The 25277-nt window shown below is 40.4% G+C and overlaps 1 protein-coding gene across 6 annotated transcripts in view; it reads right to left on the reverse strand.

Annotated features, from left to right (window-relative positions):
- PPM1A (protein phosphatase, Mg2+/Mn2+ dependent 1A) overlaps window positions 1–18569 on the reverse strand; it is a 43696-nt gene extending 25127 nt beyond the window's left edge. For 5 of the 6 annotated variants that reach the window (XR_004987365.2, XR_004987368.2, XR_004987369.2 and 2 more), the window contains exon 1: window positions 18416–18569. The gene's annotated coding sequence lies outside the window, so the exon portion shown is untranslated. Of the gene's footprint in view, window positions 1–10679; window positions 10721–18415 lie in introns of those variants that run through there. The other variant, XR_004987366.2, reaches the window with a different exon arrangement.
- Between the last annotated feature and the right edge of the window lie 6708 nt (window positions 18570–25277).

Here is a 25277-nt window from a genome sequence, read left to right on the forward strand (position 1 = left end):
TTTCAAAGAGTACCCACAGATAATATAGCATACACATACTGAGGCATATCATGGGAACATCAAGAATGCTAAACAAACAACAAATCCTAATATTTACATCATACTTAAAATATGTAGGGCTCTGTCCTAAGTGCTTTACATATATTAATGTAATCATCACTACAAACTGCTCCCCATGATACAGATATTATTTCATTATCTCTGTTTAGACTTGCCCAAGATTTCACAATAAGCAGTGGTGACAAGATACAGAATAGGAATAAAAAAAAAGAGAGAGAAATTATATATATAGGTATAACAATTATATAGAGACCAGCCTTCTCAGAGATCAACTCTGCCAATTTTCATAATATGTACAATGAAATATCCTGAGGGTGTTAATAGGAAGGGGGGGAAAAACCTATGATCCAAGAATTCTTTATTTGCTTTAAAAAATATCTTATGCAAAATACACTTTCAGATAAAAACTAGCCATACTCTGTTATTATGATTACTAAAGGATACACTTTAGCAAGAAGAAAAGTAAACCTAGGAGTGTGATACAATGAACAGTAAATACCTCAGAAACTGGCAAAATATACTAGCTGATTAAATTAGGTATTAACTATATTTTTTAGAAAATCACTTTTTTGCTACAAAAAGGGGAAATATGGCAATTCTCAAATGGCTGCAGAGTGTTAGTAAGTGGAAGTTAACATTGACACTCTCCTAGGACCAAACTGGAACTACAAAACTGCCTGGAATATCAATGTAAAACTAGCTTGAGAAAACCCTAATAACCAAGTTGGAAAATGGAAACCATATAGAGATTGGTAGGAAGTGTGGAGGCATAAAAGGGCTGGCCTGGCTCCCACAGACAGCATCTGAAGCTCTGAAGATCTTTCTGAGCTGTGGAGAGTTCCCACTGAAAACTCCAGGATCTAAACCCCAAGCTGGGCTCCCAGCCCAGAGCACCAGAACTGAGAAAGGTGCATAATATCTGGCTGTGAAAAGCATCAGGGTTGCTGTCTGTGAGAGACAGTTGCAAATGCAAGCACCCTCTTAAAGAGCCAACACACAAAACTGTGTGTGCAGCCATTCACCTTGGGCTCCAATGAAGGGAGAACAGAGTGGAACGGAGCAGTATAAAGAAGAGTCCAGGGTTAAGAGCATTGGGGTTGGAGTCTGGAGGGCAGACACCCTAGTTTCCTGTGCTCCTGTGCTGAGTCATTCCCTCATGCTGCAGAGGACATCTTTCTCCAGCAGAACTTTGCTATGTAAGTAGATATTGCCAGGTGCAAGGCAGTTGCTCCACCCTGTTGGAAGACCTCTTGCTCCACTGTGTGGTTGACAGCCTGAAGCTAATAAAGTTTGAGGGTCGAGTGGACTGCAGGCAAAGGCAGATCTATGGAGGATTTGAGTCTTTGCCTGATCTCTTTCTGGGCCTGAGGCTAGGAAAAGCAGATCTTGGTGCACATCTTGGTATTTTCCAAAGGCACCCAGTCCCAGCAGACGGAGCTACAACCTATGGATTGCTGACAGCTCCAAACAGGGTACTCAGTCACAAACAGCATCTGGCAGATTTCTGCACTAGATATTGGGGGTTGTAGCAGAATTACCTAAAGCAGAAACACAAACCAAAAGAGGCAGCCAAATAGGGGTGACAAAAACAAAACAACAACAACAACAAAAAAAACACGCCCAAAATAAATGAACAAGAAAATTCTCCAGAAGAAGAGATAAATGAAATGGAGAAAAGAAAGTTATCAGGCATGGAGTTCAAATAAATGATGGCAAAGATAGTCAACAGCATGAGTAAAGATATAGTAACTATGAAAAAAGACCAGTCGTGAATAAAGAATGACAAAGCACTAATAAAGAACACAGTGGAAGGAATACACAACAAATTAGGGGAAGCTGGAGAACAGATCAGTGAATCAGAAGACAGGGCAGAAAAAAATTACTCAGGGAACCAAAAAAACAGGAGCTGTGGGCCAACATGAAATGGAACAACATTCGCATAACAAGAGTGCCAGAAGGGGAAGAAAGTGAGCAAAGGATAGATAACATATTTAAAGAAATCATGGCAGAAAGTTCCCCTAAACTGGAGAAGGAAAAAGTCACACAAGTGCAGGAGACACAGAGAGTCCCAAGCAAGAAGAACCCAAACAGGCCCACACTCAGACACATCATAATAAAATTAAAAAAATTAAAGACAAAGAGAGAATCTTAAAGGCAGTGCAAGAAAAGCAATTTGTTACTTACAAAGGAGATACCATAGGCTGTCAGCTGATTTATCATCAGAAACTCTACAGGCCAGAAGAAAATGGCATGAATTATTCAAGGTAATGAAAAGCAAAAATCTGAAACCAAGATTACTAATATCAGGCAAAGCTATCATTCAAAAGAGATGGTGAAATAAAGAGTTTTCCAGACCAAAAAGAAGTGGCTAAATGAATTTATCAACGCCAAATAAGCACTGCAAGAAATGCTAGCTAAAGGGACTGCTGTAATGAGAAGAAACAGAAACATAGGCATAAAGAAATAAAATGACATTAAATAAGTACCTATAAAAATAACCTTAAATATAAATGGATTTAGTGCTCCAATCAAAAGACATAGTGTAGCTGAATGGATCCAAACCATAACCCAATTATATACTGCCTGTAAGAGACCCACCTTAGAACAAAAGATGCACAAAGGATGAGAGTGAAAAGATGGAAATTTTTTTTTTCATGAAAATAGAAAAAAAAAAACCCACAAAAAAACAAAGAGCTGGGTAGCAATACTCCTATCTGACAAAAGAGACTGACAAGACACAATGAAGATCACTACAAGATACTAAAGAGATCAATCTAACAAGAGAATTATAACCTTGGAAAAAAATAGATGAACCCAATATAGTAGCACCTAAATATATGGAAAAAAAAACTTCTAGAGGACTTAAGAGAGAGATAGCAAGACAGTCATAGTAGGGGACTGTAACAACCCACTGACTTTCACTGGATAAATCTTCCAGACAAAAAATTAATAAGGAAACTCAGACTCTAAAGGATACACTGGATCAGATAGATTTAAGTGATATTTATACAACATTTCACTCCAAAGCTGTGGAATATATTCTTATCAAGTGCACCTGGGTCATTCACAAAGACAGATCATATGTTAGGACACAAAATAAGTTTCTTACAAGTTCAAGAAGATTGAAATCATATCAAGCATCTTCTTAGATCACAGTGGAATGGAATCAGAAATCAACTATAGTAAAATCACTCAAAAAAACATTCAAACACATGGAGGCTAAATAGCATGTTATTAAACAATAAATGGGCTACCAATGAAATCAAGAAAGAAATAAAAAAACTTTCCGGAAACGAATGAAAATGAATACACCACCACCCAATATCTCTGGGACACAGCAAAAGCAATCCTGAGAGGGAAGTTTATAGCACTTACAGGCCTACCTCAAAAAAACAAAAACTATTAACAATGAACCATTTAATCCTACAATTTAAAGAATTAAACTGTTGTCCCTCCCCCCCCAACTGCCCTCCCTTGCAGGCTCTGTTTCTCCCCCCAACCCCCCAACTGTCCTCCCTTGCTGGCCTGGTTCCCTCCAACTGTCTTCCACTGCAGGCCTTGTTCCAAATGTCCTCCCTGCTTGTCTGATCTCACCCACAACTGCCCTCCCCTGCAGGCCTGGTCCCCCCATCTGTCCTCCCCTGCAGGACTGGTACCAATTGCCCTCATCTGCTGGTCTGGTCACCCCCCAACTGCCCTCCTCTGCTGGCCTGGTCACCCCTAACTTCCCACAACTGCCCTCCCCTACAGGCCATCTTGTGGAAGCCATCTCTTGGTGGCCATCTTATATCCACATGGGGCAGTCATATTTGACCACATGGGGGCAGCCATCTTGTGTCTCGGTGTGATGGTCAATTTGCATATTATTCTTTTATTAGATAGGATAATGAATTCTCAGAAAGAGAAACTAAACAATCCCATTTACTACTGCAACAGAAATACTAAGATACTTAGGAGTAAACTTAACTATGGAAGTAAAAGACTTGTACTCAGAAAAATATATTGAAAAAAGAGATAGAAAAAGATATAAACAAATGGAAGAATATACTGTGTTCCTGGATTGTAGAATTAACACCACTAAAATGTTCATACTACTCAAAGCAATCTACAGATTCAATGCAATCCCCATTAAATTACTGATGGCATATTTACAGAGCTAGAACAAATATTCCAAAAATTTACATATAACCAAAAAAGACATATAACTGAACAGTCATAGCAAGCTTGAGAAAGAAGAATAAAGTTGGAGGGATCACCAGATATCAAGTTACTAGTATATTACAAAGCCACTGTAATCAAAACAGCCTGATACTGGCACAAGAATAGGTATATAGGTTGATGGAACAGAATAGAGACCTCAGAAATTAACCCAAGCCATTACACTTAATTAATATTTGACAAAAGAGGCAAGAACATACAGTTTAGTCAAGACAGTCTCTTTAATAAATGGTGTTGAGAAAATTGGACAGGCACCTGCAAAAAAAAAAAAAAAAAAAAGAAAAGAAACTAGACCACCAATTTATACTACACATAAGAATAAACTCAATAAAAGACTTAAATATAAGTTGGGAAACCATAAGAATCCTAGAAGAAGCCATAGGCAGCAAAATCTCAGACATCTCTTGTAGCAGTATGTTTATGGATACACTAGAAGCCTTGTGCATGACACATGTGTGCCCGGGTAAGGTCCCTAGGCCAGGCCAGCTATCTGGGGTGATCTATGGGGAGACCGGCGGGGCAAATGGGGGGCCCCACACTGGCACTGGCCTTGGCTGGCCTGAGGGCAACTCCTGTGTTGAGCTTCTGCCTCCTGATGGTCAGTGCACGTCATAGCGACTGGTCATTCCACCATTCGTTCAATTGGCATATTAGGCTTTATTATATAGAATCTCCTAATGCAAAGGCAAGTAAGGAGAAAATAAACAAATGGAACTACATCAAAATAAAAAGCTCTGGACAGCAAAAGGAAACATCAAGAAAATAAAAAGGGAGCCTACTATATTATTTACTGCTGTATAGTGTTTCATGGTATAAATGTACCACAGCTTTTTTAACTAGAATCTATGTATATTTGGCAATGATAATCTGATAAAGGATTTTTTTCTTCAAAATATATAAGGAACTCATACAACTTAACAAAAGGAAGACAAACAATTCAATTTAAAAATGGGCAAAGGGCCTAAATAGATACTTTTCCAAAAGGGACATACAGATGGCTAAGAAACATGAAAAAAATGCTCATAGTCACGAATTATTATCTGAGAGACACAAATTAAAATGAAAATGAGGTATCACCTCACACCTGTCAGAATGGCTACCATCAACAAATCAACAAATAACAAGTGCTATCAAGGATGTGCAGAAAAAGGAACCCTAGTACACTGCTGGTGGGAATGTAGACTGATGCAGCCATTATGGAAACAGTATAAAGTTCCCTCACAAAATTAAAAATGGAATTCCCATTTGATCCATGATCCCATTTCTAGGAATACATCCTAAGAAACCTAAAACACCAATCAGAAAAAATGTATGCACCCCTATGTTCAGAGCAGCACAATTTATAATTGCTAAGATTTGGAAACAGCCTAAGTGCCCATTTGTAGATAAGTAGATAAAAAAGCTGTGGTACATTTACACCATGGAACATACACAGCAGTAAAAAAGGATCTCTTACCTTTGAGAAAAGCATGGAGGGATCTGGAATATTATGTTCAGTGAAGTAAGCCAGTCAGAGGAAGGTAAGTATCACACTATCTCCCTCATTTGTTGAATATGATGAACAAAATAGATCCAGAGATATAGAAGCAAGGAACAGACTGTGGAATATCAGAGCATAGGTGGGAGAGGGTGGATGGTAGGATTAGATCAATAAAAATTTGTATGCATATATGCATGACCCTTGGACACATACAATACTGTGAAGGCTTGGAGTGGGAGATGGAGGAGGTCTAGAAGAGGTCAATAGGCAAAAAAAGGGGACATATGTAATACTTTCAAAAATAAAGATAAAAAAAATGTTAAAAAGGGGAAAAATACAATTGCAGGTAATTTTACAGATGATGGAGGCAAGTTTATTAGTGTTTAATCAAGTATGAGCTTTAAAAAATCACTAAATATAGAAGGAAACAAGCTGCTATGAGTAGGGGTTAACATATAATAAATCTATATCCCTTAAAACTTCAAATAATTGAAATCAGAGAATATAAGATATAAAATAAATATGTATGAAATGTTTAACAAGATTTAAAAAAAGAAACAGAAAAATGAGTATTTAAAAAATTACCAGGCAAATTGGGAAAGAATTAAATAACTATTTATTTATTTGTTTATTTAAAATATACTTTATTGATTTTTTTTACAGAGAGGTAGGGAGAGTGATACAGAGTCAGAAACATCGATGAGAGAGAAACATCGATCAGCTGACTCCTACACACCCCCCACTGGGAATGTGCCCGCAAACAAGATACATGCCCTTGACTGGAATCAAACCCGAGACCTTTCAGTCCGCAGGCCGACGCTCTATCCACTGAGCCAAATCGGCTAGGGCTAAATAACACTTTAGAAATTAAATAAAAAATTGAGCTATTAAAAACTCAAAGGATGAAAACAATGGACTAGAAACAAATGCAGTATATTAGCTTACTGGGTTAAAAAAAATTTTTTTTAAAGTTTGCTTAAAAAAAAACCAACAACAAAAAAACTTCAACCAACAACAACAGAAAGGGGAAGAAAAATAAAATTCTCCAATGATAATAGCATAAGTACTCTACAGATGAAGGAACTAAGAAATTTAAGACTAGGACACTAATAACTATGGAAGTCCAGAAACTATTAACTAATCTTTATGTTAAATCCCTGCAATAGGCAATGTATTATAATAGTAGAGTTCTGTAGACTTTTAGTATCAACACATTCTACTGAAAGAATCAGAAAACACCAGCCAAATAATGTTACCTTAATATAGTAAAGCTTAATCTCACTGAACAAATGCTTCTCTGGTATTTAATTTTTGTTCTAAACATATGCATAGCAATCTTTAAATTCTCACATCTTTCTTTAGTTAACAGTAGAAATTTCTTATAAGACCTATTAGTTTGCAATCCTCAGGATCATGGTCTTTATGTTTCTCCAATTTCCCTCAGGACTAAATTTACACAGGTTATTCTGATTAAATATTCATTTAACAAAGGGAAATATGCCGAAACCGGTTTGGCTCAATGGATAGAGCGTCAGCCTGAGGACTGAAGGGTCCCAGGTTCGATTCCGTCAAGGGCATGTACCTTGGTTGTGGGCCCATCCCCAGTAGGAGATGTGCAGGAGGCAGCTGATCGATGTTTCTCTCTCATTGATGTTTCTAGCTATTCCTCTCCCTTTCTCTGTAAAAAAATCAATATATTTTAAAATAAATAAAAAGAGAAATATTACAGATTAGTCAGTTAAATCAACAATTATTCTTAAGCCTCTTCTTCTACAATTTAACTAATATACAAAATAGTTATAAAAATTTATAGCTGACCTTTGAACTACATGGGAGTTAGGAGCACTGCCCTCCCCCATGTGGTTGAAAATCTGAGTATAAGTTTTGACTTCCCCAAAACTTAATTAGCAATAGCCTACTGTTGACCAGAAACCTTACTGATAGATTATATAAAAAGTCAATAAAACTTATTTTGTACTAGTGGCCCAGTGCAAGAAATTCGTGCATAGGGTTGGGGGGGTCCCTCAGCCTGTCCTGCACCCTCTCCAATCTGAGATTCCTCTTGCAATCCAGAACCACTAGCTCCTAAGCGCTCACCTGCCTGACTGATGTCCCTAACTGCTTTCCCCTCCTTGTCTGATCTCCCTAACTGCCTATCTGCACTCTCCTCCTGGTCTAAACCATCTAACTGCCTATGTGCTCTCTCTCCCTCTCCGTACCTTCAGATCCTGGAGTAAGAGTGATAAGAACTCTTGGCTAAGACCCTGCCCCCATCCTGATGCCCCCTCCGGGCCGGGGGGCTCCACAAGCCTGCATGCACTTCTGCTGGGGGGAGGGAGGGGCAGCCATGGCCAGTCCTGATGCCCCCCACATCCAGCCTCATGTCCTGGTGGTGCAAGTCCCCGTCCACCAGCTCCTGTGTGAACACACCTTTGACTGGTCGTCACCAGGACACTGTTAGGACCAATTAGCATATTATCCCCTCTCTCTCTCTCTCTCTCTCTCTCTCTCTCTCTCTCTATATATATATATATATACACACATCTAGATGTTTTATTATATATTGCATTCTTTTCTTATCCTCACCCCTGGATATGTTTTTATTGATGAGAGAGAGAGAGAGAGAGAGAGAGAGAGAGAGAGAGAGAGAGAGAGAGAGAGAGAGAGAGAGGGAAAGAGAGAGAGAGAAACATCAATTGGTTGCCTTCCATACATGCCCTAACCAGGAATTAAACCCACAACCTTTTTGGTGTACAGGACAACACTCCAACCAGCTGAGCCACCTGGCCAGGGTATATACTTCATTCTTGCAATAAAGTAAGCTACAGAAAAGAAAATAATCCACTTACAGTATTTACTAAAAAAAAAAAAAAAAAAAAATTCTGTGTATAAATGGCCCATGCAGTTCAAAGCCATGTTGTTCAAGGGTCAAATATACATGATGGGCAAAAGTAGGTTTATAGCTATGAGTATACAAAACAGTATATCTTGTACTATTCTCTATTAATTACTGTATTATTTTTCCATACCCACAATTGTGAACCTACTTTTGCCCACCCCTGTATGTAAAACTCTTTAAGAAAGGAATACTTGCTACCTCAGAGGGAAAGTAGGGGAGGGTGGGATAAGGGAGAGAGATCAACCAAAGATCTTGTGTGCAAGCATATGAGCCTAACCAGTGATCATGGACAACAGGGAAGTGAGGGTATGTGTGGGGAGGGGTTTGGGATGGGAATGGGGGGATGACAAATATGTGATACCTTAATAAAATAATTTTTTAAAAAGAAAAAAATTATATACACAAATATTTGGTTAAACTTAGTTTCCAATACTAAAAACATTCATTTAAATTATATAATATACTTTACCTATTAAATAACAAACCTGTTATTCTAAAAAAAAAAAAAAAGAATAAATTATTCATAGCAGGCTATTTCATGAGATATACAAGATGCTGATATAGGCTAGAAATCTCTGATCAAAAAGTTATCTAGATTCTACCTATAGGAAATACCAAAAGGCAAAAACCTATAGAGACAAAAAAGTAGACAAGGGCTGGGGGAGAGAATAGGGAGTAACTGCTGAGTATCGATACAATGTTTTTTAGGGGTGATGAAAATGTTCCAGCCCTACCCATTTGGTGTAGTGGTTGGAGCATTAGCCTAAGGACTCAAGGGTCTCGGGTTCAATTCTAGTCAAAGGCATGTACCTAGGTTGCAGGATCCATCCCTGGCCTGTTGGGGCATGTGCAGGAGACAACCAGTCAATGTGTCTCTCTAACATCAACGTTTCTCTCTCCCCTTCCCTTCCCAATCCTTCCTTAAAAAAAAAAAAAAAAAAAAGTTGTAGAAGTATATTTTGTGGTAATGGTTACAATCCTATCAATATAATAAAAAAACTACTGAGCTATAAATTATATTTTTTTGAGCTATAAATTTTAAATGGGTAAATTTATGCTAAGTTATATCTCAACTAGAGGCCTGGTGCATGGGTTCATGGACGGGTGGGGTCCCTCAGCCTGGCTTGTGGGGATCAGGCCGAAATCAGCAATCTGACATCCCCCGAGGGGTCCTGGATTACTGTGAAATGTCCAACTGGAAAAGAACCCCAAAGTATTTGTCTTGAAGAGATAAGACTTATATCCATACAAGCTAACATTCTTAAAACAAAATTATTCACTGAGTTAGTCCAGGAGATGCTTTGTGTATATGGAAAAGGGTGCTGGAAAAATAACAAAGTTTTTTTCAGTGAAAATTTCATCTTTTTAAACACACATACACCCTTCTGTACTTTATTAGCCTCACGTTAAATGACATGGACCAAAATGGCATTTCTCAATTCCCTACCACTTCTCCTACCCAGTTCCATGACTCACGAAATAAATCTACATTAGTCATGAGCTTACAGAATCCTGTATTTTCCTTATCAAAGCACATAAAACCCTGTGAAAGAATTATCTCATTTTAGATTTTAAGATCCATGAGGGAAGGGATCATGCCTTTTTATTCATAGTGCTTACCATATCATAATATTTAATATGTAAGACAAATGAATGACAGCCATCATTGAGCCTTCTTCCTCAATAGTTAGGAATTCTTTTCTACCCAGGCATTCCCATAGAAACTGACTTGCAAATAGTATCTTGCCATTTCCATTTTATTATTCTTTAGAATATAGATCACACTAGGTGGCTCAGTAGCTATTGAAGTACTCGCTTGTATCAGGAGGCATGTTTGCAGATGGAGAAAATGAAGACAACAGATAAGGAGTAACACAGGATTAAGCGGTGGGTTGTCTACAAAACAAAAGTTGCCAATTCTAAGATCAGCCTCTTGACATCCAAAACAGCCTACAGACTCTCAGCAAAGATAATATTCTACTGCTTTATAAAAAGTGAAAATTTTATGTATTGTCTATTTACATTCTGAAGCATGATGGCATACTTCAAAGATGTTTATCTAAAGCCTGGTTAAGTTTTATGATTCTGTTTGCAAAACAAAACCAAAAATTATACACAGCCTTTCTTCACTTATCCTTACCATTAACATTTTCATTTCTGAATTTTGGCAACAAAGGTAGTAAGTAAGCAAGTTGGATCTCCTAAAGATGAAAGTCATAAAATTGTGTTTGGCTTGTGGTACTAGTTGTATTACAGGAGTATCTTATATGTTTTTTTAATATTAAAAATTGAATAGTTCTTGGTGAAAAGTTCTTAAAAGGAGTTGACATGACACATAATACTGTAACCTCAAATTTAGCATACACTTCCTCACAAGATTCACTTTTCGGGTACAATGAAACCAGTCATACCCTCCCCATACAGATTTTCTAATCCATCACAACTGCCAACATATTTTCTTTTAGAAATAGCAACAAAACTGCTAATAACCCACAAATATAAGTACTTTGAAGAGTCCAATGGCATGTGTTTGGTTTCTGTCAAACTTTGGGCAGGTAATTTAACCTCAGTCTATTTCTTCATCTATTAACAGATAAATAATAGTATATATCCCATATAGATATGAATATTTAATGAAATAATACTTGAAATTTTCTATAATAATACTTCGCATGTAAGTGCTCAATTATGCTCTATAATTATTAGCTAATGTCAAGGCTAGAAAAAATGAAGAGGCACACAAAGAATCAAATTCATGATTCTGGTCTCTTTAGTATCATACACCAATAAGTTACTCGAAGCTGCCTATATAAAATTTCCATTTAAACATTTAATAAAGGAAATTTTATATGTATTTTGAAAATATATTTTATTGACTTTTTACAGAGAGGAAGGGATAGGAATAGAGAGTCAGAAACATCAATGGGAGAGTAACATCGATAAGCTGCCTCCTGTACACCTCCCACTGGGGATGTGCCTGCAATCAAGGTACATGCCCTTTACCGGAATCAAACCTAGGACCTTTCAGACTATAGGCTGACGCTCTAGCCACTGTGCCAGAACAGTCAGGGCTGTATTTTCTAAATACTGGAAATAGTTTTAACAGTTTGATAAGGTTTAAAGTTTAGCTTAGAGGTTTTAATGAACAAACTATTCATATATTAAACATTGGTTTGGTTCACATTAAATCAGTTGATAGTTGTAATACACAATTCTTCTGTTTAAAAGAATGTATAGTTCATAATATCTGCAAATGTAACTGGAAACAGAGATGCATGTTATGAATGTCCTATGAAGCTTCGAAGCTTAAATACAGAAAATTAAAATGAAACCTTTAAGGTCCAGAATCAGTCAAGTTAATTTTCTATACCGACATAAACTCTGCCACATTTCAGATTTGGGTAATATTCGCTCTTAAAGGTAATAACTTCTTCCACCACTGCCTACAGCAATCACTCCCACTCTCGGGTAGATTTTGCCTAATCCTAACAAAATATCTGAAAGGCATTGTGCTAGGCTTTGGGTATAATAAAAAGTTATTGTACTGTCCTAGCCAGTCTGACTCAGTGGATAGAGCAGTCGGGCCTGCAGGGGACGTCCCGGGTTTGATTCCAGCCCAGGACATGTTCGGTGGTTGCAGGCTCCCCGCCTGGTTGGGCTCATGCAGGAGACAACCAATCGATGTGTTTCTTTCACATTGACATTTCTCTCTGTCTTTCCTTCTCTCTTCCACTCTCTAAAAATCAATGGAAAAATCTCCTTGGTTGAGGATTCAAAAAAAAAAAAAAAGTTATTGTACTTTGCGGAGAATTGTATAATTAAAATGAACAAACAATTATAATTAAAACACAAATACAGAATAAATTATATTATTAAAGCAATAGATACAATAGATATAATACAACAGATACATGTAAGTGCAGAGAAAAAGAGAAGAAATACTCTGGTGATCAGGGAAGGTTTTGTGCAAGAGGAAAAATTAGAACTGAGCTTTAATAAAGGAGAAAACAAAAGGTGAAGAAAAAGCAAGAATTTCAAACTACTAGTTAGCATAAACAAGGATTCACTGAAAGTACAGGGTATATTCCAGAGATGGCAAGTGTACCAGTTTGGTTGAAATTAGGTCAGTGCTGAGGTCCAATCATGGAAAGTGTCAAAAGCCAAACCAAGATTTCCAAACTTTATTGTAGAGGCAAAAGAGTCATTGAGTATATTGGATAGATAAATAATATGATGAAAATAGCATTTTAGAAAGAATTTTGTTGTTTATAGAATGGGGGAGAGAGATACAGTACAAGATGCTAGTGGTAAAGATCAGTTCAGCATTCTAAAACCATGGTCTGGGTATGAGGTAAGAAGACTGGAATTGTTCCAACGCAATTCTTCAACTTTAAGTAACCCAGGACCCACATATAAAGCTTTGTACCTTTTATGAAAACTCCCTATTTCTTTTTTTACAGGAACAACTAAGTTCATTAGAATAAATTCATTTTCTTACTCTTTCATCTTTTCCTGTAGCAATATCTCTTTGCCCATTTCTAATCATGAACTGTTAACTCCTCTTGAAATATCAACCCTTGTATTTCCCTTACTGAACATTCACCTTTGCTTTATTACTTACTTTTTTAATCCTCTACTTAATCTACTCCAAACCCATGACTCTTCTCCAACTTCATAGTCAAATAAATCTACTCATATGTAACTTTCCCATTATCTCTTAACTTCTCATCTATTCATATGTAAGTTTTATAACCCCAATCTCTTCTAAAGTCGCTTCTCACTCTCTTAACAGTTCTTTTAGCTTCCAGCCCAGCTGGCATGGCTCAGTGGTTCAGCATTGACCTATGAACCAGGAAGTCACAGTTTGATTCCCAGTCAAGGCACATGCCCAGGTTGTGGGCCCGATCCCCAATGTGGAGGCATGCAGGAGGCAGCCAATCAATGATTCTCTCTTATCACTTACTAGAGGCCCAGTGCATGAATTCATGCACCACTGAGGTCCCTCAGCCTGGCCTGTGGGATTGGGCCCAAACCAGCTCTCCAACACCCCCTGAGAGGTCCTGAATTGTGAGAGGGTGCAGGCCAGGCTGAGGGACTCCACCAGTGCATGATTGGGGCTGGAGAGGGCTCCAGGGCGTGTCCGGCCTGTCTCACTCAGTCCCAATCAGCCCAACCCCATCAGCAAGCTAACCCACCAGTGTCTGGTGGTCAGTGCACATCACAGTGAGTGGTTGAGTGGCATTAGTATATCATTAGCATATTATACTTTGATTGGTTGAATGGATGACTGGACACTTAGCATATTAGGCTTTTATTATATATGATGTTTCTATCTCTCCCTTCCTTTCTGAAATCAATGAAAGTATATTTTAAAATAAATAAGTAGCCGAAACCAGTCTCGCTCAGTGGATAGAGCGTCAGCCTGCAGACTGAAAGGTCCCAGGTTCGATTCCGGTCAAGGGCATGTGCCTTGGTTGTGGACACATCCCCAGGAGGGGGTGTGCAGGAGGCAGCTGATGGATGATGATTCTCTCTCATCCATGTTTCTAACTATCTCTCTCCCTTCCTCTCTGTAAAAAGTCAATAAAATATATTTAAAAAAATAAAATAAAAATAAAATAAATAAGTAAAATTATACTCAAAGACAACCTTCTCATACCCACTAAGTCTCTATGTCCCTAGGTACCTGAAGATTTCATTTACTCAATAATAGCATATACTCAATAATAATAGCTTCCATATTTCTTTGGTACTTCATGGTAGAAGATATATCAATTGCTTTTCATAATTATTTCATTTAATTTTCAAGATTACCTTATGAGAATAGCTTTTCCATTTAACAGATAAAGTAAACTGAGGCTTAGAGAAATCAAGAAGCTTGTTTAAGATCACCCCACTAGGAAGTGTTACCTTCTCTTTGTAGCCTTCAATGTGGCTCTACACAATGAGAGTACCCAAAAACATTTCCCTTAGTATCAATCTTTCAGTACATCGATTCATTCCTCAATTTGAGCAGTGATAATTAAAGACATAAAATTAACTCTGCTGACTTCTGAAACTTTGGGAATGGGGAAATGAACTTAGCTTCTTAAATCTTTCCTGAATGTTTTAGAAGAGACCCTTGCATTCAAAGATTTAAGTAAATGTATAAATACTCTTAACTCTAGGAATCTGATCAAAAGTATTAATATTCAGCTTTTCAAATTTTAATTCCTAAGAACAAGAAGGATCATTTAATTGGGAAAAATCTACTAAAATATTTTGGAAATAATTTTATATCTATACAGATCTGACCTTGGCATGTAACTTTAATTCTGAGCCAATATTTAATTTCTGAAACAGAGATAGCAACATCAGATAATTTAGAGGGTTGTGGTGAAAATTACAGTTTGATACAAATAAGTAGTAACAAATTATGGCTTTTCTTACTCACTTTCTTCTGATCTAAAAGTACTTTGGTCTCATAGAATTTTAATTAAAATCTTTTCAGCCACAAAAAATCTAATGACTTTCAACCTGAATCCTAAGTATGAATGCTACATAAAACTGGTCAATGGATTGCAAATAAACATATTAATAATTATAAAAACTCAAGTTCCCTCATTTATTGCACATTTAACTCAAGCAATATTTAAACCTTTTAATTTTATAAACACAGTAGCAAGTTTAGTTTATTAATATATGCTAATATCCAGTATCTTTCCCTCAGTTTCTCACAAAAACTCTAAAGTGTGTATTACATTTTAGATAAAGATTACTGAAGCTCACCTCTCATAACTGTTTATTTTCTCAGGCTTCTCCTACCTGCCTCAGCAAAACAAGTGTAGAGATTATCTAGGTAATACAGAGACAACTAGGACATGCAAAGGTCAAAATTATCACGGAATACATCCTGGAGACTCAAAATAAAATATAAAAATTTTACCTGAATAATATGGAGCACATTAGATATTAGAAAGAGGCAAAAAAGGATATAATCAATCTCTTGATTTTGATATAATTTAACCCAAGCTTCTTTCATATAAGGATCCAGGTGGGAATAATCCCAGGTGGAAATTCACAGAATTTATACATAGAGGTTAACAGTAAAATAATAAATGAAACAACTCAACTTAAAAATTTTTGGTCTCCAATGTGATTTGAGATGGAAAGTAACATATTCTGGAATAAAAAATACTACTCAAAGGAATAGGAAGACAGAAACTTTTCCTAGTAGCCTCATAACACCTTCCTTCTTCCCAAGTCCATATATTTTACAGGGCCACACCTTGTTTTACCTTCTTGTTTAACCCTTATAGCACTCCACAAGAGTGCATTTTCTTACATGGCTGCCTCCTTCCTCTGATTGGATTAAGGATGGAAAGTAGTCAAGATTAACATTCATTATCAAGTCATGTTTATGCCCTCATTTTATACTCTTGTATCTATCAATAAACATTGTGATACTTGGGGGGAGTGGGGGCAGGGAGAGAGGTAACATTCACGGTCAGGTGCCTAAGCCAAGAGTTAGAGAATCATTTCGGGTGATCAAACTACCAAGGGTCATGTGATTGTTCAAACCTACAGTCTCAACCACCCTTTGTCTCTTGTGTAATTTCAATCGCCCTTCCTCCCAAGAGTTTTTCCAGACTTCCCAATCCTGATAGAAAAGTCAATAAAGGCTACCTACTGGATATCTTTCCTAAAGAACAATCACTAACTTAAAATTCTTTTAAATAAGAGAAAACCCCAGGCAGAAAATTAGCTTTAGAATGCTGAAACATTAAAGTACATACCAAGCATTTGGTCAAGGCACATTGAACAAGGTAAAAAAAAGTAACAACTGGACAGTACATCTGATAATTTAATCTACTCTTTTGGCTTTACCAATTTGTAAGCTGAGATTCAAAAGGTTAAAAGACTTGTCCATGGACACAGATATGTTGGAGCACAGCCATGACTAAACAATTCTCGTCTCCTAGTGCAATGTTCCCTTCAATAGTTTATACTGTAATTATGGTCATCACTCAGCCCTTCAAACTAAAATATAAACAGATACAAACCATGTTAAAAATAATAAATAAATATATATATATACATATGTGTATATATATATATTTATTTATACCTATGCCATGTACAAAATTTTGATGAATGCAGACTTCAAACATGTTACTTCTCAAATATATGAGGTACCTAGCCAAACCTTACTTCTCTCAAAATGATTTCACTGATGTGAAAAAAATGTTTATAGATATCAAATAAAAAATATCTTAAATAACTTCCATGTGTAGTTCATTAAATTAAAAAGCAATCATGCCTACATGATTGAATGTTTAATCAGAAATGTGAGTTACACACAAGAAGAGGACTGTATAATGAGACAAGGAATGTTTGTGCTTCAAATTATTTACAGGAAAAGGAAATACTAAGTTAATAAAGGTAACACGTATGATTAGGAAACAGGCAGTGGGGTGGGTCACTGTCTTCCTAGTCCGTTTTCTAATCTGTAAAGAGTTACAGAAATACCATCTTTGGCATAGGCCCAACATATAAATAAATGAAAGTATAAAAATGAGGTTGTTCCAATTAAGGAGTTGGGAGAGCAAGCCCTGCTGGACCTCTGAGGGCTCTGGAACCCCTAACGCTCAGCAGAGTACTCTTTAAGTAAATAAATCCTCTTGACTCTTCAGAGCTGTTTGCATCTAAAAAAATGGTTGTATTTAAAATGCCAATGTGCAAATTTTAAAAGATTAAGCCTTATTCCTCAGAAACAACTTTTAAAATGTCTGATTTCTTTCAATGTCAAAATCATTCACTGCCCCCCGTATTTTTACACCCCTGATACTCTCCCAATCACTTATTAGAATGCATTAGGTTCATTATTTCAATTAGCAGACAATGTAAGGGGGGAGGAGGCGCATAGATTTCTTGGCTTGGACAACTGATGACCTCTGTGGATTTTTAAGTACCACGTGCTTGAGGAAAAGGAAAAATAACTCAGGTGATGAAATTTTCAAAACTGGCTCTCCACAGCCAGAAAAAAAAATATTTCAAAAATCTACAAGCAGAAAAGAACTATATACCTCAAAACCAAACGTTACCATCAAGAACTTTCACCCACACAATTAACACGGCTAAAGAGACGGGAAGAAATCAGTGGGATTTACTTCAATGGATCTGTTCGATGCCTTAATAATGAATGAATCGGAGGCATCACTGACTTGAGTTCTGAATCGGCCTCACCCTCAGCTCTGCGCCCTATAAAACCTGAAGCAAATTCTACAGAACTTGGTGTATCGAGGCCAAATTCGGTCCCAAGGAGGGCTCCCCCGCCCCCCCTTCTCTCCGCGGGCCGCCCTCCCGCTGGTTGGAGTCCGGGGCGGCCAGGCGGGCGGGGGCGGCGGGAGCCCCCAGGCCGCTCGGGGAAAAGTTCCGCCGGCCCGGCCCGGCCCAGGGCCCTCACCCGCGTCGCCGCCACCAACACCCACCCCGGCCGAGGGTCGCGCCCCCTCCCCTGCCCTCGCCGCCGCCGCCGCCGCCGCCACCCCGCCCCCGCCTCCTCGCCGACGCCCTCGCGGAGCGTTAACCCCTCGCCGCCCGCCCGCCGCCCGCCGCCGAGGAGGAGGCCGGGCCAGGGGGAGGAGTTGTCGCGTCTCCTCCCGGGAGCGCCCCGGCAGACGCCCGGCTTGTTTACAGGCCCCAGGCCCCAGGCCTGGCCGCCGCCGCCGCGCAGGCCCGCGCCGCCCGCCCGCCCTCGGCCCGAGCGTCGCGCTTACCCGGAGCGGCCGCGGGCGGGCAGGTCCCTGGTCGGCCGAGGCGGCGGCGGCGGCCGGGCAGAGGGCGGGATGGGGGTCACCCAGGCGGCTGCGGACCAGGTCAGACTGGGGAGGGGGCAGAGGAGGGGAGGAGCCGGGCTGCGTCCGGGCCCCCGGCTCTCGGCGCCCTCGCGGCTCAGATCATCCGGGCGTTGGGGCGGCCAGCGGAGAGCGGGTCCCTGAGGAGGAGGAGGAGGAAGAAGAAGAGCCGAAGATTCATCGCTTTCGCGGCCCACCTGCCTGGAGTCCCCCCCACCCCCCCTCCCCAACCACCGCTTCCGGAGCTGCAGCCGCCCGAGCACCCGAAGCTGCGGGCCGAGCCGGCCCGAGACCACTGCTCCTTCGCTCCTGCGCGCGCTCCCGCCCCTAGAGCCGCCGCCGCCGCCTTGAGCGCGTCCTCGCGCAGGCGCGCTCACGACGGAGCCCTGCGGCCCCTCCCCCACCGCTCCGTCCGCCCCGCCCCGCCCCGCCCCGCCCCGCCCCGCCCGGCTCCGCCGCCGCCGCCGCCACCGCCACCGCCACCGCCGCGGCGCGGCCGGGCAGCCGAGAGACCCGGATGTCGTCAGGCAGGAACTGCGGCGAGGGCCGGCCGGCGGGCGGGCGTGGGCGGGGCGGCCGCGGGTGACGCCACTCCCTACCCAGGTCTTCTCGCCGCGAAGGCCGGGACACCAGGCCGAAGTCAAGGAAGTATTCGAATCCCGTTTCGGAACCGGGCACCGGCGCTGGGCAGTGTCGCCGACTGTTAGGAGCAGTGCGGGGGGGCGGGGGGCGGGGAAATGGACGGCCTCTCTAGCCCAGCAATTGGCCTTGTCGGACTCGGAAGCGCTCCCTCGGCCGTCCGCGCCTCCCGCCCCGCGCTTCCACCTGTCTGCAAATCCACAACCCACTCCCCGCCAAGACGCCGTCCTCTGAGCCCCGAGGACGGACCTGCCCTTTGGCCAGGTCCTCTCTCCGGCGCGGTCCCGGCCTGTCCGCCACCTGGCGGCTGCGTGTGGCTCCAGTGCGCGCTGGATTCTAGGCCGCCGCCGGACCTTCCTCCCCTAGGCTCGCCCTCTGTGGAGCCATTCTCCCCCAGTGACCCCGGGAGATCCCTGCAAGCACCCCTACCACAAACCTCGCGGCCGAAAGGCGAAGACACACACACACACACACTCTCACACACGCGCACGCACTACCCCCGCCCACCCACAGGCACGCACAGGGCACATGCTCTGAGATTCTGGCAGGTTTTCTGTCCAGCTCGTGGGATCCCACATTGTGTTTATCTGCACATGTCAGTCACATGATCCTGCCACTGGGAACCGCCAACGACCTCCCGTGAAATGAAAGGAAAAGACGTTTTTCAAAAGCTAGAGTATAATCTGCTGCTGTGAGGAGTCAGAGATGGACTAAACCTAATTGCAATTGCACGCAGGAGGCCGGAATCCAGTTTAGCTCGCTGGCTGCAGAACACCCGACCCACGCCGTCTGCAGACGCGGGGGTAGGATGACAAACCCTAGCCGGCCAATGAGGGAGAGCTTGGGAGCAAGTACATCACCAGCATGGGTTCCCATTGGCTGGGTGCCTTTCCCTCCTCTCTTGTCAGAAAGCTTAACCTGTTCATGGATTTGGCCTACACCCCATTTCCAGGAATAGAAGTTTAAAAGAAATATCTGTTTTTAAATACTCTGATATATACAAAGAGAAGAACAAACATATACGTACTTGATTGTAGTAGACAGGTACTTTAAAAAAATATTAGGTAGTCAGATTGGGTTCTGGACAATGAAATGGTAAATTTTTTAGGAGGCCTCTCCATTTTATTTCAGGAACTTACTCTAGAGGGCAAGTTGTATCTCTCCTAAAAACCACTTTTTTGCTCCAACTCTTATTTTGTCTTTCTGTCATCAGCAACCATTTAGTTGCTTTTAGAACTGTAAAAGTCATCTCCAATTTCTTCAACATGACTTTGTTGGGAAGATTCTGTTTGTTTCACTTTTAGGGCTGGGATCTAACAGGATCAAATATCACCAAATGGTCACTGGCAGGCCAAATCTTTAAGGAACCCCCAAATCATTCTACCCAATATGTTTGAGGTTATAATTTCTTAGAGTAAGATGAAGATGGATCATTTCCATGTATACAAAGTAAAATAAAATTCACTCCTGCACTTAGTCCCAGTATCATGTGAGGACACATTTCCTAACTACCTCTTGCCAAAAGAAAAAAAAAAAAAAAGGAAAATTAGATCAAAGATCTTTGAAACTGAAATCCCTAATACTTCAGACATGTAAAAGCATGATTAGCTCATGTGGCAACCAGTTTTTGGAGTGTCTTAGGAAACAAATTTTCTTATTCATAAGGCAGAACCAGGGTTGCCAATGGCAACAGTGGCATTGAACTTGAAGGTTTTGTCTGTCTTTCTACTTCCTTCCTTTAGGCATCCATATCTTCCTTCTCTCTGCTCTATATTTGTAGGAAAATCTGGGTCAATTATAGAAGAGGAAAAAGAAATTCTGAGCATAAAGAGATTTTTAAGGAGTCTGTACAGTGTATCAAAAACTGCCAATAAAGTTGCATTTTCATCTATTATTTTTTTATACAGCTTGCAGGGACATTTTTGAAAACTTATGGGAAACTAAGAAACTCATGGGTTATAAGATTATCATTTAAAAATTTGGAGCAAAGCTATGTTAATATTGCCTGGATATATATGCCTGACTTAATATTCCCTTCCTTATAATAACTTATTTCCTTAAGTTTTATATAAATATTTGTTAAATATTATACTATCTAGAAAGGGGTAAAAGGACATTGAAAAATAATGTTAAAAGTTTTGTTTTCTTTTAAATTATAAGGATTTTATTGGGCCTACACTTGTTAGGGATGTTCATAGTTTTTGTGAAATAGTTTGAATAGACTGCAATAGCTGTAGTTTAGTAATTTTTATAGGTATATTTTTAAAACTATCCTACTCTGCTTTGGAAATCTGTTTATATTTCAGTTACCAAAGAAGAAGAAGATGTTCTGACAGATTGCCTTTCAAGTCCTGAATTTAAGTACTATATGCTATTAGCCTAGTAATCGGGAGGCTTGGGTGGGACAGGGGCTGCAGTGAGCAGTCTAAAGCTTATACTGATGAGTAATACTCTTTTTTTTCTACCACAATCATGATTTAAAAAACAAAACAAAACATTCCTGGTCCCAAAATTACTGTTGTGAATCCTCCCAAGAGAGTCACCCCTGAGACAGCCTTGCTTGGACCCCAACAATTTAAGTGACTCCTCAGGGAATCCCCGAGGATCCCCCTCACTTGACCCATTCATCCTTTTATACAAAAGCCAGGAACTACCCAAGTTACAAAGCCCAGCAGAACATAGGTTCAGCTCTTCCATCCTCCTCCTCTACTACCTGCTTCATGCTTTTTCCTCATGAACATCCTCTTCATTTGTCTTCTCTCTTTTCTTTTTATTATGCTTTTCTTCTGTTTTCTTTTTTTCTCCCTTACCTTTTTCCCCATTCTTTTTTCCTCTCTTTTCTTTAGCTTAGTCCAAATTACAGCTTCTGCTAACCACTTTCTACTGAGGCAATGCATATTGGCGAATAGGGCCCCTACCCTAATTTTGTTGGAGGGTGCACCCTCACACCAGTCCTTCCTCTACTCCCCTTCACCCCAACATATCAGGTTATGAAAACGTAGCTGTTTAAAGGACTGTTACAGAATGAAAAGGGTTAGAGAATTCTATCCTGTGTGACATCACTGAGGCCCATTTAGGGTGGAGCAGAGGGAAGTGAGCAGTCTTCTGCTGCCACTTGGGCTCCTCCTGGTCCCTGAGAGCAATGGGCACTGTGAACACCACAGGCCAAGCCTTGGTTACGCTTTAGAATAGGCTCTTGCCTCAAGAGAATTGTATATTGCTATGCCTTACGACATTGATGTGGTTCTTGTTAGACAAGTTCATCTGTTCAACAGATAGTTATTGTGTGCTGGGTGCTCGGGGTAGGTAATGACACCACTGGGCAAATGCCCAGCTCCCAAGGAGCTGACATTATAATGAGGGATATAGACAAAGAAGTAAATAAATAAACAGATTATGATCAGTGCTGTAAAGGAAATAAGAAACTATATCAGGGAGATGGCTTGAAACAAGGAGTCCCTTTTAAGAAGGTCGCATTTGAGCTGAAGGACGAGAGTCAGCTTTGCGAAGAATGACGGTGAGCTCTCCAGGCAGAGAGATCAGAGTAGACAAGGGGCTTGACGAGGGAAAGATTGTTGGCAGAGAAATAGTTGTCTGTCTATAGACCCAAGAGAAGTTCTGCAAATCCAAGGCAAATATTTTGTAAAGCCACTCAACTTTAGAATTTCAACTTAGGATACTTGGGGTACTTAAGCCAGTTTACAATTAGGCCACTCACTGGTTCCATGACTCCAAGCAGAGGAACATGATGCATACAAACTAACTTAGTGAATTGGTCTGGGCCAAAACAGCAAAGCAGTTTGAAAAATCAAAATTAAAAATCAAAGGACCTTTATGTAATTGCTAAAATTAAGAAGCATTCCACAAACTCAGGGAGAATTCCCTTCAGACAATCCAACAGCAGCTAAAAATGAGTAAATTGTAAACTTTGAAAACATTGTTTTTTCTCCCAATAAAGATAGCTGTTCTTGGTGAGTAAAGACTAGCAAAAATTTGGACTTCTTGAGAGCATTTTTTTTTTCTTTTCTGGGCATTTACTGTCTAATGCGGGCAACACAGAAGATCTCAAATTAAATCATACCTTTGAAAGCTGCAATACATTTTGCATCCTTAACAATGAAAACCAGTGATGAAATGACTGTCAACATAAAGGTCTTTTCCTATTTCTGGCTTTGAATTGCCACTCAAACCAATCAATTTAATCCTCACAAGAACTCTTGTGGGCAGGCAGGGCAAGGACTGTTGTCCTCTTCCTTAACAGAAGAGAAAACTGAGTGTAGGAAGGATAGCAAATACACAGAGCCACCAAAAGTAATAATGGGTACCCAGGTTTTTCCGGTAGCCTATGGATCAAGCCTAGCTTTCATATGCCAGTAACAAAGGCAGCAAAGAGAATCATGGAGTAGAAAGAGCATGTCATGGTGTGTGGACCTGGCTTGTACTAGCTCAAGAGAGTTGGCTGTTAAATCTTTAGCAATTTTGCCAGCTGTAAACTTCTCATTAAGAGAATTTTAAACAAAGGTAATGTATACTTAAAACTCATCACTCTCAAATTATTTTAATATATTTTTATTATCTATACTTGAGATTACTTATACATATTGTATGTGTATGATAAAAATTCTCTATAACATGTTACTTCACATCTCTTCTCAACATCGCATTCAGTGACTTCACTTTGGTAGCTTGAAATTGGCTGTGGAGGGAGTATTTACACCTCCACAGATCAGGGCTGACTTATGGCTTTGTTGATTGTCTAGACCACATGTGTCAAACACAAGGCCCGCGGGCCAAATCCGTCCCGCCAGGCCTTGCAATGTGGCCCGCACCGCGCTGTCATCACTGCACTCCGCTGCGTTTCCATCACAATGACAGTTTATGACTGTTCAGTAAACCATTCGGCCCGCGATTTAGGCTGGATTTTAGATTTTGGCCCCTTCTCTGATTGAGTTCGACACCCCTAGTCTAGACCTAAGAAAGTTATGGAAAAAATGTTAATAATGCAGATTAAACTTAAAAAGCATGTTGTGTGTATATAGCTGTTACATGGTGAATAGCATAAAAGCATCTGATTCAGCAAAGAAGTCACTCAATCATAGACAAGTATGTTCCCATATAGTATATTTTTTTTGTTTCACTTTTATCTTAAATGAAAATATTAGCCTACTGGCAAATGAACTACATTTGAAGAGCTGGTTGTTAAATATTTACCAGAACACCACTGGACCTACATCCACTGTGCCAGCTGGCCACTCACTGGTTCCATGACTTTAAGCAATAAGTTACTTAACTTCAATAAGTCACTTAACTTTCAACAAGTCACAAACTATAAGCCCAGTTTTATTCTCCACAAAATTCTCCCTCTCAATATGTATTAATAAGAATTAGAATAGACGAGACACTCTTGACATGTCCTTCTTCCTTCTCACTGGTAGACCCTTCCTCTCACTAAAGTTTATATATGGATACATGTTCTCTGGATCTCCCATGTAGCCAAGAGCAGAGTGTTCTATATCTTTGTTCCAGCATACACTGGTATGTCTTGAATGGGTTATAGACATGATGAGATATTGATACCTTAAACCTCAGAACATTCAAGGGGAGTTCAGCCTCTGAAGTTCTGAGATGATCCCATCTGGCCACAGGCAACTTCATCCAGGTACCCCTTTGTTTCAAAAAATTCTATTTGAAACATGAAAAAAATTGGGGAGCACTGGCTTAAGGCATGGGTAATGTGATGCAATTCTGACAATGGAACCTCAGGGAAAGACCTGGGGAGATGGATGTGGGAAACATTTTTCTCCCTAATAAAAAGAGTCACAAGAGAGATAATGCCTTCTTCGGCCATATGTTGTTATATCTATACTAGAGGCCTAGTGCATGAAAATTAGTGCACTCAGTGGTGGGGGTGGGGGGCAGTGTTCCTCAGCCCAGCCTGTGCCCTCTTGCAGTCTGGGACCCCTGCAGTCTGGGGAAGCGGGCCTAAGCCATTATTCAGACATCCTTAGTGCTGCTGCGGAGGCGGGAGAGGCTCATGCCACTGCCACTGGGCTGGCCAGCCATGAGCCAGCATCTGATGCTCCCCTGTGGAAGCACACTGACCACCAGGGTGCAGCTCCTGTGTTAAGCGTGTGCCCCTAGTGGT

This window comes from Pipistrellus kuhlii, unplaced genomic scaffold (assembly GCF_014108245.1).
Source record: "Pipistrellus kuhlii isolate mPipKuh1 unplaced genomic scaffold, mPipKuh1.p scaffold_m20_p_1, whole genome shotgun sequence".
In the NCBI taxonomy this organism is placed as follows: Eukaryota; Metazoa; Chordata; class Mammalia; order Chiroptera; family Vespertilionidae; genus Pipistrellus; species Pipistrellus kuhlii.